This window comes from Lissotriton vulgaris, chromosome 4_1 (genome assembly GCF_964263255.1).
Source record: "Lissotriton vulgaris chromosome 4_1, aLisVul1.2, whole genome shotgun sequence".
Classification (NCBI taxonomy): Eukaryota; Metazoa; Chordata; class Amphibia; order Caudata; family Salamandridae; genus Lissotriton; species Lissotriton vulgaris.
The window spans coordinates 1174605615-1174620015 of record NC_141691.1 but is presented as its reverse complement, the minus strand read 5'-3'; positions in this window follow the sequence as shown (position 1 = coordinate 1174620015).

Here is a 14401-nt window from a genome sequence, read left to right as displayed (position 1 = left end):
GCAAATGGCCGCCTGAGCCTGGCTCTCTGCTGCGTGGGAACAAAATTTTTTATAATCCTGCAGTAACTGGGTGACTCACCTCTCCCAAAGGAAGTTCCTTCTGTTGGAAGACGGCTGGGAGCACTGGAGCGCCGTGAACGATCTTGAGGCGATCCCTCCACGAGACAAGAGAGCAACGTTCAGAGAAGGCTGGCAGGCCGCAAGCACCGGGCTGGATTGCTGCATCGCTGGGCGGGCCCGCCCACGGAGTGCCGTGCCGGCACTTCCTATCTGCCCACGCGCTGGAGTAAGCGCTTGCGCAGCGGGCCCGAGACCGAGGCGCGACCCTGTGCGGGAGTGGCTGCAACGTGCTAGGAGATCGCTGCATTGCTGAGTAGCCCGAGGCGGGCTGGAGCCTGAGAGAACACGTTTGGGGCTACGCTGTGCAAGACGGCGATCATCATGGCGGGGAGGTGAGAGCCATTTGGCGGCAGTCAACATTGGGCACTAGATCAGAGACACTCTATCGCCCACCTAGGGGCTGATGAACGGATGGCACCGCGTACATATGATGAGGGGCCCCCCTGCTGTGACTGTACAGGCAGGGGGAGAGCTCTGTGGGTAGCCGTCCTCCACTGCTGCTACGGAATTGAGGCCTGCCCCGAGGTGGTAGCGGGGTGCTCTACCTTCTCACCGTGGATACTGGGAATGCAGGAACAATACAAGTGTGTGAAGAAGTGTGTGTGTGAAGAAGTTTGCAGCGGGTGGTAACTCTTGCAGCAACTGGCGGACATGGCTGAATTGAAGAGTCAAGCCCCCACAATTAACCTCCCACTGCTCATATATAGACGGGATACATTAGCAGAGGGGGCACGCTGGTGCCGCAAGGTGTCCATCCCCATACCCACCTAGGCGCAGGAGTTGAGTGGAGGTCGCTGGTTTGGACGGCGAACGCGACGCACCGGCACAGAGTGGTGAAGTCATATGAGCAACTTGTTTTATGCGCTCCCCAGGGAGACACGACAACGCAGGACCAGCCCTCTGCAGGTGAGGACTACCCTGCTGCGAACATGGGACGGAGGGACAAGACACAAGCCAAGCTCTCATTCGAGCAGAAGCGCTCGAAGTCGCAGGATGGCGCCTCTGGAGTGGTCTCTAGACCTCCTCCCCCACAGGAGAGGACACAAATACGGACATTTGGAACATGCTACAGTTCGTGGAGAAAACACTGGAGTGTGGCATAACAACGCTTGGTAGCAAAATGGACGCCCTCTCCTACAGGATGGATAGAATGGCGGAGCGCATTGACAAGCACGCGGAATGGCTAGACATGTCAGAGAGGCGATAACGGAGGTGGAAGAAGCACACACCACTCTGGATGCAGACCACAAGCAATTGGGGAAAATACTCAGGGTCCTACAGGACAAAACAGAAGACTTGGAGGCTCGTTCTCATGATTGCAACTTGAGGATCACAGGCCTGCCAGAGACCACAGCCACTGGCAACATTGAACAATTTGTGGAGAAGCTCCTGGTAATGCTGCTGCAATATGTTTGTGGTGGAGAGAGCACATCGATCTATGGGACCTAAACCGCTAGTAGGAGCTCCGCCTAGACCGATAATTGCAAAGCTACTTAATTATTGTGACTGAGATGCGGCACTACGGGTTGCCAGAGAGAAGAAGACTTTGCAATATGAGGGCTATGAATTATAATTATACCCAGACTTCACGGCACGGGTCCAGGAGGCGAGACGTCACTTTGCGCCACTGAAGAAGCAACTCACAGATCTGGTGGTCGACTCTGCCATGCTCTACCCAGCGAAGCTGAGGGTGAACAGACAAGGAAGATCGCATATATTTACGGATTCCAAGTCCCTGCAACAGGCCATCAAACGTTGGGCATCGGACCACAGAGGCTTTTCGGAGAGTGTACTCCTGGATGAGGCGGCAGGAGGACCCTGGACGAACAGGACTAAGGCCAAGTGCTGGTGCACACGAGATGAGTAATGTGTGGGGGGTGGAGGTTATGTTTGGGCGGGTTGGTACACACAGGGTGGTTTGAAGGCAAATCATCCCTGAATGCCTAGGATTGAAAGTTTCATTGGTCTGCCAGACGCTTAGCGGGGGGCATCGTACAAGCTTGAGACACTGGTGACCATGTCTTAGGGGGAGAGAACCTAAGCCGGTATGATAGAGAGAGGTAACACATCTACACAAAAGGACATTCACTTGCAGACGACTGCTGGACTGTGTAGAATTGTGCATGTTACATTGTTGAGAGGTGAACACTTATATTACTGTGAATTGAGTTTTCTGGCGCAAGCGCGGCTGAGCGTGGTAAGGTTACTTGGAGTAGGGGTTAGATCCACATACGCAGAGCTACTTCCGCCTCAGAGGGCTCTGCACACCGGTTGTAATTCAAGGGAGGGGAACGGGTGGTGGGGGCTAGGGGTGACATTACTAGCGCGACCAAGTTGGGGGTGGTCTGCTGTGGGAGGTAATGGTAGTACATGGGGGGAGTTTCCAAGTTTCTGGGGGAGAGTTGGGGGGGGGGTTTCTTCTGATTGGAATGTTTTGGAACTGGCTGGCAATATGCTATGCACAGGTACACTGTACTAGAGTTATCGCAGACAGGTTACAGAGAATTGAGGCTGCTTTGGTGTTGAACGGCCTGATGAGGTCACGCACATTGGCGGCCATACATTATATAAATACATCCCACACACATGGCAGGAGATGACAGGAACGTAGAGCAGAAATTGATGGACAGTCTGAGTGCTCTGACATGGAGCATCAGGGGACTTAATGAACACCATGAGGTTCGGAAGGTGCCAAATTACCTACATAGGCATATAATTGATGTAGCATTGCTGCAAGAAACCCACCTTCCACAAACAAGTGCAATGTTAAGATGTAAAGGGCTCCTGGGGAATATTAAGACTGCAGGGTTTATGACACATGCCAGAGGGGTGATGACATGGGTGAATCCCAAAGCATCATACACGTTAGACTTGTTGGAATCGAATGCCAATGGGCGCTATGTCATTTCGAGATGTAGGGGAAGGGGGCTGGACCTGATAATAGTTAACACATATGGCCCCAACTATGACTGCCCTGAATTTTTCTTGCAGCTATCCTCTGTGGTGCAAAGGTGGCAGGGTGAGCGGATTCTGTGGGGTGGCAACTTTAACATGATCAGGGACCCATGTTTAGACAGATCGGCTGGTCCACACCGCAAGATACCAGCTGCGGCGAAGGCTTTAGGAAATAAGATGACTTGCATAGACTTAGTTGACATGTGGCGTGCGCGTAACCAGTCTCCTGGGGGCTACACACACTACTCAGCGTACCACAACACACACACTCGTATAGACTATTGGTTAGCTTCCACTGGATTGTGGGCCAGTATACGGAATTGCAAAGTGCTGCCGCATACACTTTCCGATCACTTGCCGGTACTGCTCATTTTGACTACTTCCAAGACAACGATTCCCCCATATACTTGGCGCTTCCCACCATACTCAATGTTGGATCCGGTTTTTTAGGGGGAGACCTTCTTTGAGGTAAACGTGGGATCAGTGGATAGTTTCCAGACTATATGGGAGGCATTCAAGGATTATATTAGGTGCATAATGATGGCTGAACACTCCGGGGTCTTAAAGGACATAAGATAGAGGTTGTCGACTTTAGAACAGCAGCTGAAGCAGCTGGAAGATCGAATGGGCCTGGAGAGGGACACTGGACAGGAGGAGGAGCTGAAGGTCCTCTTAGAGGAATATCACGAGGCTGCGGACAGTGAAATAAAACATCTCGGTAAATATGCAACAGCTCGTTCTTGCGGGGAAGGGGAGCGGCCGGGCTCTGTGTTAGCTCAGATCCTGAAAGCGAAGCAGGGAAGGACTCTTCTCACGCAGGTGCCGTCGGAGAGGGAAGACATTCTTACGGAAGAGGCAGCTATTGCAGATCGATTTCGGCAATATTACTCTGCGCTTTATACATCCAAGTCTGATGCTATGGAGGAGGAAATGCAAGTGTACTTAGAGCATATAACGTTACCCTTCCTCTCGGACGTGCACAGAGAGTTTTTAATGCTCCAAATCGAAAAGGACGAAATTGTAGAGGCCCTGTTGGGCATGAAATTTAATAGTGCGCCAGAAGTGGACGGCCTCACAGCTACTTTCTATAAGGCCTACATTTTCTGCCTCCCATTGCCACACTTTTTGATGACCTGTGTTTGGAGGGCACCCTGTCGAATTCTATGAGGGAGGCAATACTGTAGCGATCCCTAAGCCAGGGAAGCCCCCGGAAGACTGCAGCTCATATCACTCGCTTTCCCTTTTAAATGTAGATACCAAAATATTTTCAGTGGTGCTGGCTAATCGTCTGGCGCTTCTTGCCCCCACACTGGTTGCCCCGGAGCAGGCAGGTTTTATTCCACACAGAAATTTAACGTACAACATTCGCACGGTGTTTGGCTCCATGCAACATGTGCGGCAGGATGTGAAAGCTGTGGCGGACTTTTTAGATATGGAAAAGGCTTTCGATTCAGTCGAATGACCCTTTATGCGTAAGGTGCTGACGAGAATGGGGTTGGGATCAGTTTTTTTGCAGCTAGTCATCACGTTGTATTACAGGCCAACTGCGAGGGTGCGTATTGGTAATCTAGTTACAGATAGCTTCCCTATCACTAGAGGCACAAGAAAAGGCTGCCCTCTATTGCCACTACTATATGCGCTGATAGCCGAGCCCCTGGCATGCCCGCTGAGGGAAGATCACAGGCACGAAGGCATCAACTTTCCGACATACAACATAGTAATATCAACATAGGCAGACTACACGCTGTTGTACGTGCTGCAGCCAGAACAAAATCTGACAGCAGTCCTTCGAGGAGTTGTGCACTTTGGGGCCTTGTCAGGCCTTAAGGTGAGCTGGTCCAAGTCTCTTGTCTTCCCCCTGACCCCGGGCACGGAGGAATTCGATATGGAATATCCGTTACAATGGACTACGGATCCCGTCTGATATTTAGGGATTAACCTGCATACAGACTCAGAGCTGAATCTGCTGGAGAACTACGGCAGGGTTATTGATAAACTGGAGGACGATGTAGAGTCATGGTGCAAGCTCCCCCTGTCTCTGATGGGGAGGATATCAATCATGAAAATTGTAGTTTTTCCCCCGATGTTGTTTCTATTCACCAATATACCAATAGTCCTCTCCCGCTCCTTTTTCCAAAGACTGACGCCGCTGATGCTGAAGCTAGTATGGGCAGGCAACCAGGCGAGGGTCAAGTGGCGGGTCCTTACGCTGCCATACAATGTGGGTGTCCTAGGGGCTCCAGACTTTGAATTGCACTACAGGGTGGCACAGTGATCCCATTTACACTCTTGGACATGGTGGGGAGGATATACCGTACCTTCATGGAAAGACTGTTCGCTGCTCCGCACTCGCCCCCGGCAACAATATTTGAAAACCCGGACCACAGAACAGGCTATTTAGACTTGTTAAATGTTACCAGGCACGCTTGGCATTTCCTGCTACAGCAGCAGGCGGGAGCTTTGCTATATACCCCATCAATGCCTATTGATTGGGCCCATTGGTTAGCACCATGCAGGGATAAAGGAGTGGTTAGAGCTTTACAATCGCTGCACCTGAATACTGTGGGAGATCTCTTTCTTGACTGGACAGCTAAAACATGGGAACAGGTACAGGAGGGGACGGAAGCCCCGATGCAGATGCAGAAATTTCAGTTTTATAGGGTGCGCCTAGCCATGACGGAGCACTTTGGTGAGGACATGCAAGAACCCCCGGAGATCCCTGAACTTGTGTATGTTGTAAAAACCAGCTCCCCTCGTAAGCTGGTTACCAATATTTATAGGTTGGCAATGTCACACAGAGTTCATGACTGCATGACAGTCAGACTAGCCTGGCAGAGGGACCTACAAAACACAATTGACGATAAGATGTGGCAGTACTGCTGCTCGAATACAAGACGGATCTCACTGCATGGGAAGCACAGGCTAATACATTTTAAATCCCTCAAAAGGGTATACTACATGCTTGAGCGGTTATTTAGATATGGCCTCAGAGATGCAGCGATCTATGAAAGGTGTGGTATTCAGATAGCTGATTTCAAACATTTAGCTTGGTACTGTCCCGGTATCCAGAAATATTGGGGAGAAGTCTTCTGCGAACTCGGGAGGATAGTGGACATGGAAATGAACCCTGACCCGGCGCTAGCGCTGCTGGAATTTACCAAGGCAATCCTAAAAGCCGTACGTAGACTCATAGACATGGGACTTTTCATAGCAAAGAGGGTAGTAGCCCTATGCTGGATGTAGGGTCCAGTACCCACAGTGAAAAGATGGTCGCATGACATGCTATACTGCTGCACGCACACGGAGAACTATAGTGAACTGCTCCTTCCGCATAACCGTCCAAAAAACTTTTGTAAAGACGGGGTGTCTGGGGTGGAAAGCAAAGAGGGGAGGGGGAATATTGGAGGGAACATGGGGGTTGTAGAACAGAATACTGATGTGATGATGGAGGGTTCGGGAAAGAGAAAGTAGTGATGACGCTGCCTGCCCTGCGGGGGTTGTTGGCACAACAGCTGTGTGACCGAATGGCTCAACGGGAAGCTAGGTAACCAAAGGAATACTCGGAAATGTTTATTGTGTGGGCCGGTTTCTGGCATTCCAGCCATCTTCAGCCCGGGTGGCAGAGTGGGCTAAAGAACGGTGATGTATTAAACCCAGATCTTTTGACTGGGTGTGAGTGTTTGATTGATTCAGATGCTCCGTCCATCACCACCCCCTTTTGTACCGCTTTTGGCCGTCATAAGTGTGGCAGGGTATGCTCAGACGTGAGTCCCTTGCTCACTTTACCACTGGATTCAAGCAAGCCGGGCTGTAGACGGCTGGAATGCCAGAAACCGGTCCTCGGAAGCTTGTTTCCGGTCTAGGGCAGACATGGCTTGGCAGTTCGGGCTGGACTGTTCCCATGAGACACAGTGTCAGACTCATTTGCATATAGCCATGTCTGAACTGGGGTGGCAGAGTGGGCTAAAGAAAGGTGATGGATTAAACCCAGATCTTTTGACTGGGTGTGAGTATTTGATTGATTCAGATGCTCCGTCCATCACCACCCCCTTTTGTACCGCTAGTGATGACTGGAGCATTCGTATTGCTGCCATTATTGCTCCAAGAAAAGGCTCCTCTGAGGTCACTGGGTTGGTCGATCTGGCACCCTCCTCCTGGCGGGATCTCGGGACCGTGTACATGTCCATCTTGTTAGACTGCATTGGTACTTTTCCTTTTGGCTTCACTGTTTCCCCATTTTATCTTTTACTTTGGGGTACCCCATAAGAGTGCTGGGGAAAGGGGGGAAACAGTTCCCGGGCACCCACTTATCTACTTACGTACTCGCACCCTTGTGTTCTTATGATTCCTGTTCTCCCGGACTGCCCACTGCTGCGCACCCCAGGGGAAATCTCCCACTGACAACCTCCCATGTATAGGCCCAGGGCAGAGCCCTTCTGTTCTATTTGAGGTGCCTAGTTTTCCCCTTCTACGCCAGTGGGGTCTGGATGAGCTGAGGTTTGGGTCTTAGCTGTCCGGCCCCTAGTACTTTTTGCGCCCTTTGTAAGCTCCGGGGCTCACTCATTGAAGGGGTCCTCTTTGTTCGCACTTCGGCTTGCCCGGGCACTGGGATCTGCTTCCTGTTTTTGTAAGACTGTCAGCTGCACTTCTCGTGGGCGGAGGGGGCCCTTTGGCATGTTGTCGGGCGTCCGCCCGTGTGATGTGCCTCACCCAATATGGCTGCTACTCCGGACGTCTTGCTGCGGCATTCTCAAGTCGGTCTTGGACGCCGCTGGAGGGGCCCGCTTCAATTACCCGTAGCCTCGTTGAGACAGCATGAGGACCTGTTTTTTACGGCCATCTAATTTGCGATAGGCCCCTTACCTCTTTCTCCGCAGACCGGGCTCCACCTCACTTTCTTCGTCACCAACGATCAGCCGCTCTCGTCGATGCTTGGTTCGGGGTCTTTCCATTGCTCACTAAGCTCGACGCCGGGACCCAGAAGGCAGCCCAAGGTGTGAGTTCCAGGGCCCACCTATTTAGGGCTGTGGGGGTCAGATAAGACTACGGATTTTGATTTCCGGGCTGATAGTTCAGGGAAGCGAACCCGCTATGCGGCCATTGCCTTAGGCGCCAAGCCAGGCCCCAAAATTACAAGATAAAAAAAATATATTATTGTCTATGGGTGCTTGTGGAAGACAAGTTTCTATGGCCTGGAATCTATAAAATGCTAAAGTGGTTCTGGTATTTTACTGACCTCTGCCGGTCGTTTTCTTTCAAGAAAGTTAAATCGAGGCAGTTGCCAGAAAAATAAAATAGAAAGTCCCTAAGCCAAAAGTAATTCTGGAATTTTACTGGCCTCTACTGGTCGTTTTCTATCAAAACTGTAAATTAGAGGCACTTGAACAGGCAGGAAGCAATTCTGGTATTTTATTGACCACTACTGGTAGTTTTCTATCAAGATAGTTAAATAGAGGCAGTTGAACAGAAAAAAAGTCCCTAAGCAAAAGCGGAAGCAGACAAGCCCTAGGGCTAATCTCCAGATCCCACAAAGTACATTCAACAGATCTTCCAGACAGCACAAGCACTGTCTAGGCTTAACCTAAAAATTTATGCTTTTTGATAGCAAAACCAATATTTTTAGTTTTAGACATTTTTTGGGCACGGTGATGGGTTGGATAAAGAAAGACTGGACACTACTTCTATAAGGGCAAGATAAAACTCTTAGAACATCTTGATTTTCAAAGAAATAATAAATCTAAAATAAGGGAAAAACAAGGGAAGGGGAGATATAATACAACAAAAGGGAAGCAGTAAAACTATTATGAACACAAGACAAGCACACAGGAGTTAAATGGTCCAGTACAATATTATGCAAAGGGTAAATCAATATGAAATATGATCTGCAAGATAACTAGGTCTCCTGCATGTTTTCCCATCCCTAGCCACATCATCAGTCGCACAAAATCCATTGTTCCTGACCAGCATCACTGACCCCAACACAAGTTTCAACAGCATCACTGACCGCAACATGAATTCCCGGTTGGAACCCATAACCTCTCACATTTACACAAATTTGACTCATGTTCCAGAGCCTTCCTTTATATGTTTTGACAGCATTATTGAATAACTTGACAGCCTAAAGGGTTTGGTGAACGTAGACCATGTTGCACATATGCAGGAGCTTTAACATGAATTAAATCTTCCACCTTCACTCTGCACTCCATTGTGGCATATGTTATGTCATAAATTGCTTCTCTGGTCTTTTTGTCAGATCTTCTGCTCCTCTCTTCATCAGCTTTCCAAATGCACACCCAACCAACCGTTCTTACAAAGCATACACTCAGGTATGCATTTCGTGTTCAGCCTCCTACCTCTGATCAGTTCAAATGGTGGCCTACCAGTAGTAGGGTAGGCTGACATTTATCACTGTGAACCAATACCTTCTACTCTCCTTTCCAAATAATAATGTTCATTCTTGCCAAATGAAGTACCTTCTTCAATATTTGTATTCAACTTCTTGACAACCCCACTCGTGTGAGGGTTGCATATGACACTATTCTTGGGTTTGATTTCATTTAGAAGGAAGGGTTCCACCTCTTGCAAGCACTACTTTGTCCCATTACTGGTCAAAATATTTATAGCAAGGCCCACAAGCCATAAGGCTTTTTCTATGCGATGTCATTCACACAAGCTACCTCCAGTCAGAGAGAAAAGAGATCCACATTGAACCGAGAAATAGGGCATCACTATTTCTCCCTTCAATAGCCCCATTACATCAAATGCAATCTCTTTCCATGGTTGATCAGATGGTCCAGGGCCGATAATGGACAGCACCCAGGGCCTAACAACTTTGTTACTATGATTACAATTACCAAGGTCTTTGATGACCCTCTCTACCTCCACGTTCAATCCCAGCCACCAGAATTCTAGATATAATCTTACCTTTGCCTTGGCAATGCCAACATGCCATTCAAGTGCTATATTAATAAGACTCAACATTACAGCTTTAGGAAGTATCAATCTGTTCCACTCAACAAAAGTTCACCTTCTTCCTAAAGCTCCTTGATAAGCAAAAAGTGTCTGACTCTTTCACTAATAGCAACCTGTCTTGGCCAGACTGAACTGAAAAAACAGCAAACCTCACACACCACAGAATATTTGGCTATTTCTTCTCTCTACCTCTCCTTTTATGTAGCTCTTTCCATCACCAAATAAAGACTTGCCAGAGAGAAAGCATCCTGGTTCTCTGCCTCACTTTCCATATCCAAGATAAAACAGAATAGATAATTTGCTGTAGAATTTCTTTTACCAAAAAAGTATTCCGCTGCAAAGGTGTAACCCTGCCAATACTTTTTGTACATAGGGAAAGTCTGCCTCATGTTTAACACCCCACTCAAAGAAGAAATTCTTTTTCAACAGATCCTGCAGGTCCACTGTTTCTTAACAGATTTTGAATTAATCTGCCATGTAATTTCAACCATGCCCATAAAGGACAACAACTCCTCCTTGTTCTTGGGTGGTGGGTGTTTCTCAATAGTGCAAACAAAACCCTCCTTTGATTTTACTCCATTGGCAGAGATCCAGTGTCCTAAGTATTCAAATTCAATTCTGTCAGACCTACTCTTATCCACTCTAAGTGTCAGTCCACTTTCCTCAAATCATCCCTGAAACTATTAACATAACACACAAAGGCCCAGATTAACAAACAGTTTGCTTTGGGTTTTTTTCTCACAAAAGTGACGCAAAGTATGTGTTTTTATTTACTTTCCAGTGCATACAATGTTTTGTGCTCGAAAGTTGTCTGAAAGAAATGGAAGGCGCTGATTTGCATGCATCAATTTGAGTCAAAGGTGTGATCCATGGGTGGTGCATGGGCATTCCCATGCATCCACCAATGTTTTTGATGCAAAATGATACCTACTAACATTGTGCCAAAAAATAGCACCACTTGAAATGAGACATTAAAAAGGAGAAATGGTTTATTTCTCCTAACTTTCCCACTTTTCATGTGTGCTACACTGTACAACACACATACGAAAAGCTTTAAACTTTCACTAGCCATAGTATTTTGAACGTGAAAGGGCACCCTTCCATTACAAAACCTATGCTAAACTCAAATGCCTCAAAGCTTTTCTATCCGACCTTAATTTGTCCCAAATCTGTGACAGCCCCACCCACGAAAAGGGTTCAACCCTTGACCTAGAAATTGCCAAAACAGACTCTACCCAGCTGGAATCGATCCTCCCTTGCGACTGGTCTGACCATCACATAATTACTTTCCACATCAAGGAAGAAGTCAAACTACTCTCTGTCCAACCTACGAGAACAACAATTTGGAGGAACCTAGAAAACATTAACCCTGCTTCTCTCGCAACCGCTAGTCACACCCTCACACCCCCACTGGGTGGATTAGAAGATGGACATGATCTAACCAATCATTACTTTCACTCTATAAACCAGGTACTAGACAACTTAGCCCCCCTACAACTGAAAAGAGTCACTCCAAAAGAATCAAACCCCTGGTATGATGGTAGGCTAAATGAAGACAGAAGATCCCTAAAAGCAATTGAAAGACAATGGAGAGCCGCTGCATCCGCTGCCCACCTCATATTGCTAAGAAGTACAAGAAATTCCTATTATAGAAAGATTAGACATCAAAAGCTGACTTCATTCGTCAACAATTAGATCATGGCAAGAATCATCCCAAAAGACTATTCAAAATAATCAAAGCTCAATCTAAGGGTGTCTCCCACTGCCCCTCAGCTAATCCCGAAACACTCCCCAATTGCAAGGAGCTTGCATCCTTTTTCACAACAAAGACTGGAAACTTAAAGACAGTCCTACTTAACGATCTATTATCCCATACTGACCCACATATGAGAGCCTCACTGACCAGACCAGGTACCCCGATGATCTTCTCTACAAAGCTCGAACTCAAGAACAATGCCTCCTGGACCGCCTTCAGATTTTACAATGAAGAAACTATCTTAAAAATGCTCACGCTCCTGAATCCCTCCAATCATTCTACAGACCCTCTCCCAGCAACCCACTTAAAAACCTTCACTCCACTGCTAGTGCCCCTATGGACTAGGATTATAAACACCTCTCTTCTACAAGGAATCATCCCAGACATCCTCAAAGCTGGTAAGGTATCCCCCATCCTAAAGAAACCATCGGCGAACCCATCTGACCTGAATAACTATCGCCTAATTTCCAACATCTCAACCCTGGCCAAGCTACTAGAAAAATTAGTCCACATGCAGCTTCGTAATCACATAGACCATTTCAACCTGATCGATCAATGCCAATAAGGCTTTCGATCTGGGTACAGTACAGAATCAGCCATGAGCCACATAATTGATGACACATTACAATTATTTGATCAAAACAAGGCCTACCTGCTAATCCTGCTTGACATATCCTCAGCCTTCAACACAGTCAAATATGACAACCTTATAGACCACTTGAAACACAGGATGGGACTATCTGGTACAGTATTAAACTGCTTCACTTCCTTCCTCCAAAACAGAACACGAAGATTCAAGTTTAACCAATCGTTATCTAACCCCTCCCCAGTCACTTTGGGAGTACCCCAGAGTTTCTCCCTCTCCCTGACACTCTTCAATTTGTTTATGGAACCACTCACTGAACTTTTCAACTCATCAAATATCCAATATCACATGTATGCCGACGACACACAACTCTATATTAAGGTCCACTCACTTAAAGACATCAAGTCCCTTAATACAATGCTCCATAAAACACAGATCTGGATGGCAAAGAACAATCTAAAACTAAACACCCTAAAAACAGAATTTCACTTAATCGCTCCTCCCAACCAAACAACCATCATCAGCGAGTGGATGAAGCACATTACAGCACTCGATAGTCAACCTCTCATCATTGATTCCTCTAAATCACTAGGAATAACCCTGGACAATAAGCTAAATATGCAGAAGCACATCAGCGCTGCAACTAAAGGAGCTACTTTCCAGATGAACACCCTGAGAACATTGAAACCTTTCATACTGGCAAGTGACTTTAAACAGGCAGTTCAATCTCTAGTAATTCCCAGAGTGGATTATGGGAGTGTTGCTCTTTTCGGCCTGCCCAGATCAACGACCTCTCCTCTAAGAGTCTCAATCAATAAAGACGCCAGACTCTTCACAGGCTCCAAAATAAACTGCCACATTTCCCTTGACCTTCGTGCCCTCAACTGGCTACCTTTTGAGGCCAGAATTCATTTGAAAATTGCCTCTATGACACATAAGACCTTACATCACAAAGCACTGAGATACCTAGTGGAGAAACTGGTACTATCGGGCAGTAACAGATCTACTAGGAGCTCTAACAATCTTCTACTTAAAACACAACGTTTCTCCGAAAAGAAAACATACTACCGTTCCTTCTCAGGAATGGCTCCCAGGATTTGGAATGCCTTGCCCCCGGAAACGAGACTTAATCAATCCGCAGCTTTTTTCAAAAAAGAAGTTACATTGATTCTCCTGGCCAAATTCACTGGAATCATGTGTTACAATCTTCTTCTTTTGCCCTGTTTCTTCCTCTCGTGTCCTCTCCTACCTGGAACATGGAACGCTGTACTTGCGTATTACAACCTATGTTCCATGTTCCAGAGTTGAAAGTTGTACGAGCTTCTTTGGCTGTTGGACGTACTGTGCCTCCTACCATCGTAGTTTAAAATAAATATTTGAAACTTACCTGTTTCCTGGATTCATTTTCAACAGAATGTATATTCTTTTGTAAATATGTGCTGTTCTCTAATGTTTACCATTACTGTATTCACCTAATTTATTGTATTTTCACGCTTTTATGTCAATATATCTGCACTGTAAATCGCTCTGATACCGCAAGGGTCTTGCTCGCGCTATCCAGAACTGTCAAAATAAATAAATAAATGCAGACACCTGTGTTTAAGGCATTCAGCAGCGTAATTATACGCAAGCGCTAGGGAGAGAGCAGGATAGTGCCATATTTCTGTAGATATAGCGCTTTCCTACTCTCTCCCTCTCACGCAATGCAGCGCATCAATTTTGGGTACTGTGTTGCCTTGTTTGAAAGTTTTGATAATCTGGGCCAAAGTGTTGTGAACTATTCTCATGAACACCTCTAGCAAAGATTGTTAAGTGTCCTTGTCAGTGGGGATTAGGGTTTAGAATTACCTTATGACAAGAATGGAATTGAATGTGCCTGACATCAAAGAATGTTAAATGCCTGTAAAGTGCATCTCCATCGGATAATCTTTACTATGGATGTGCACCATAGTTTTACTTCCCCACACCGCACAACCCTGTTTAAAGGTGTGCTTGTCACCATTGAAAAGGGC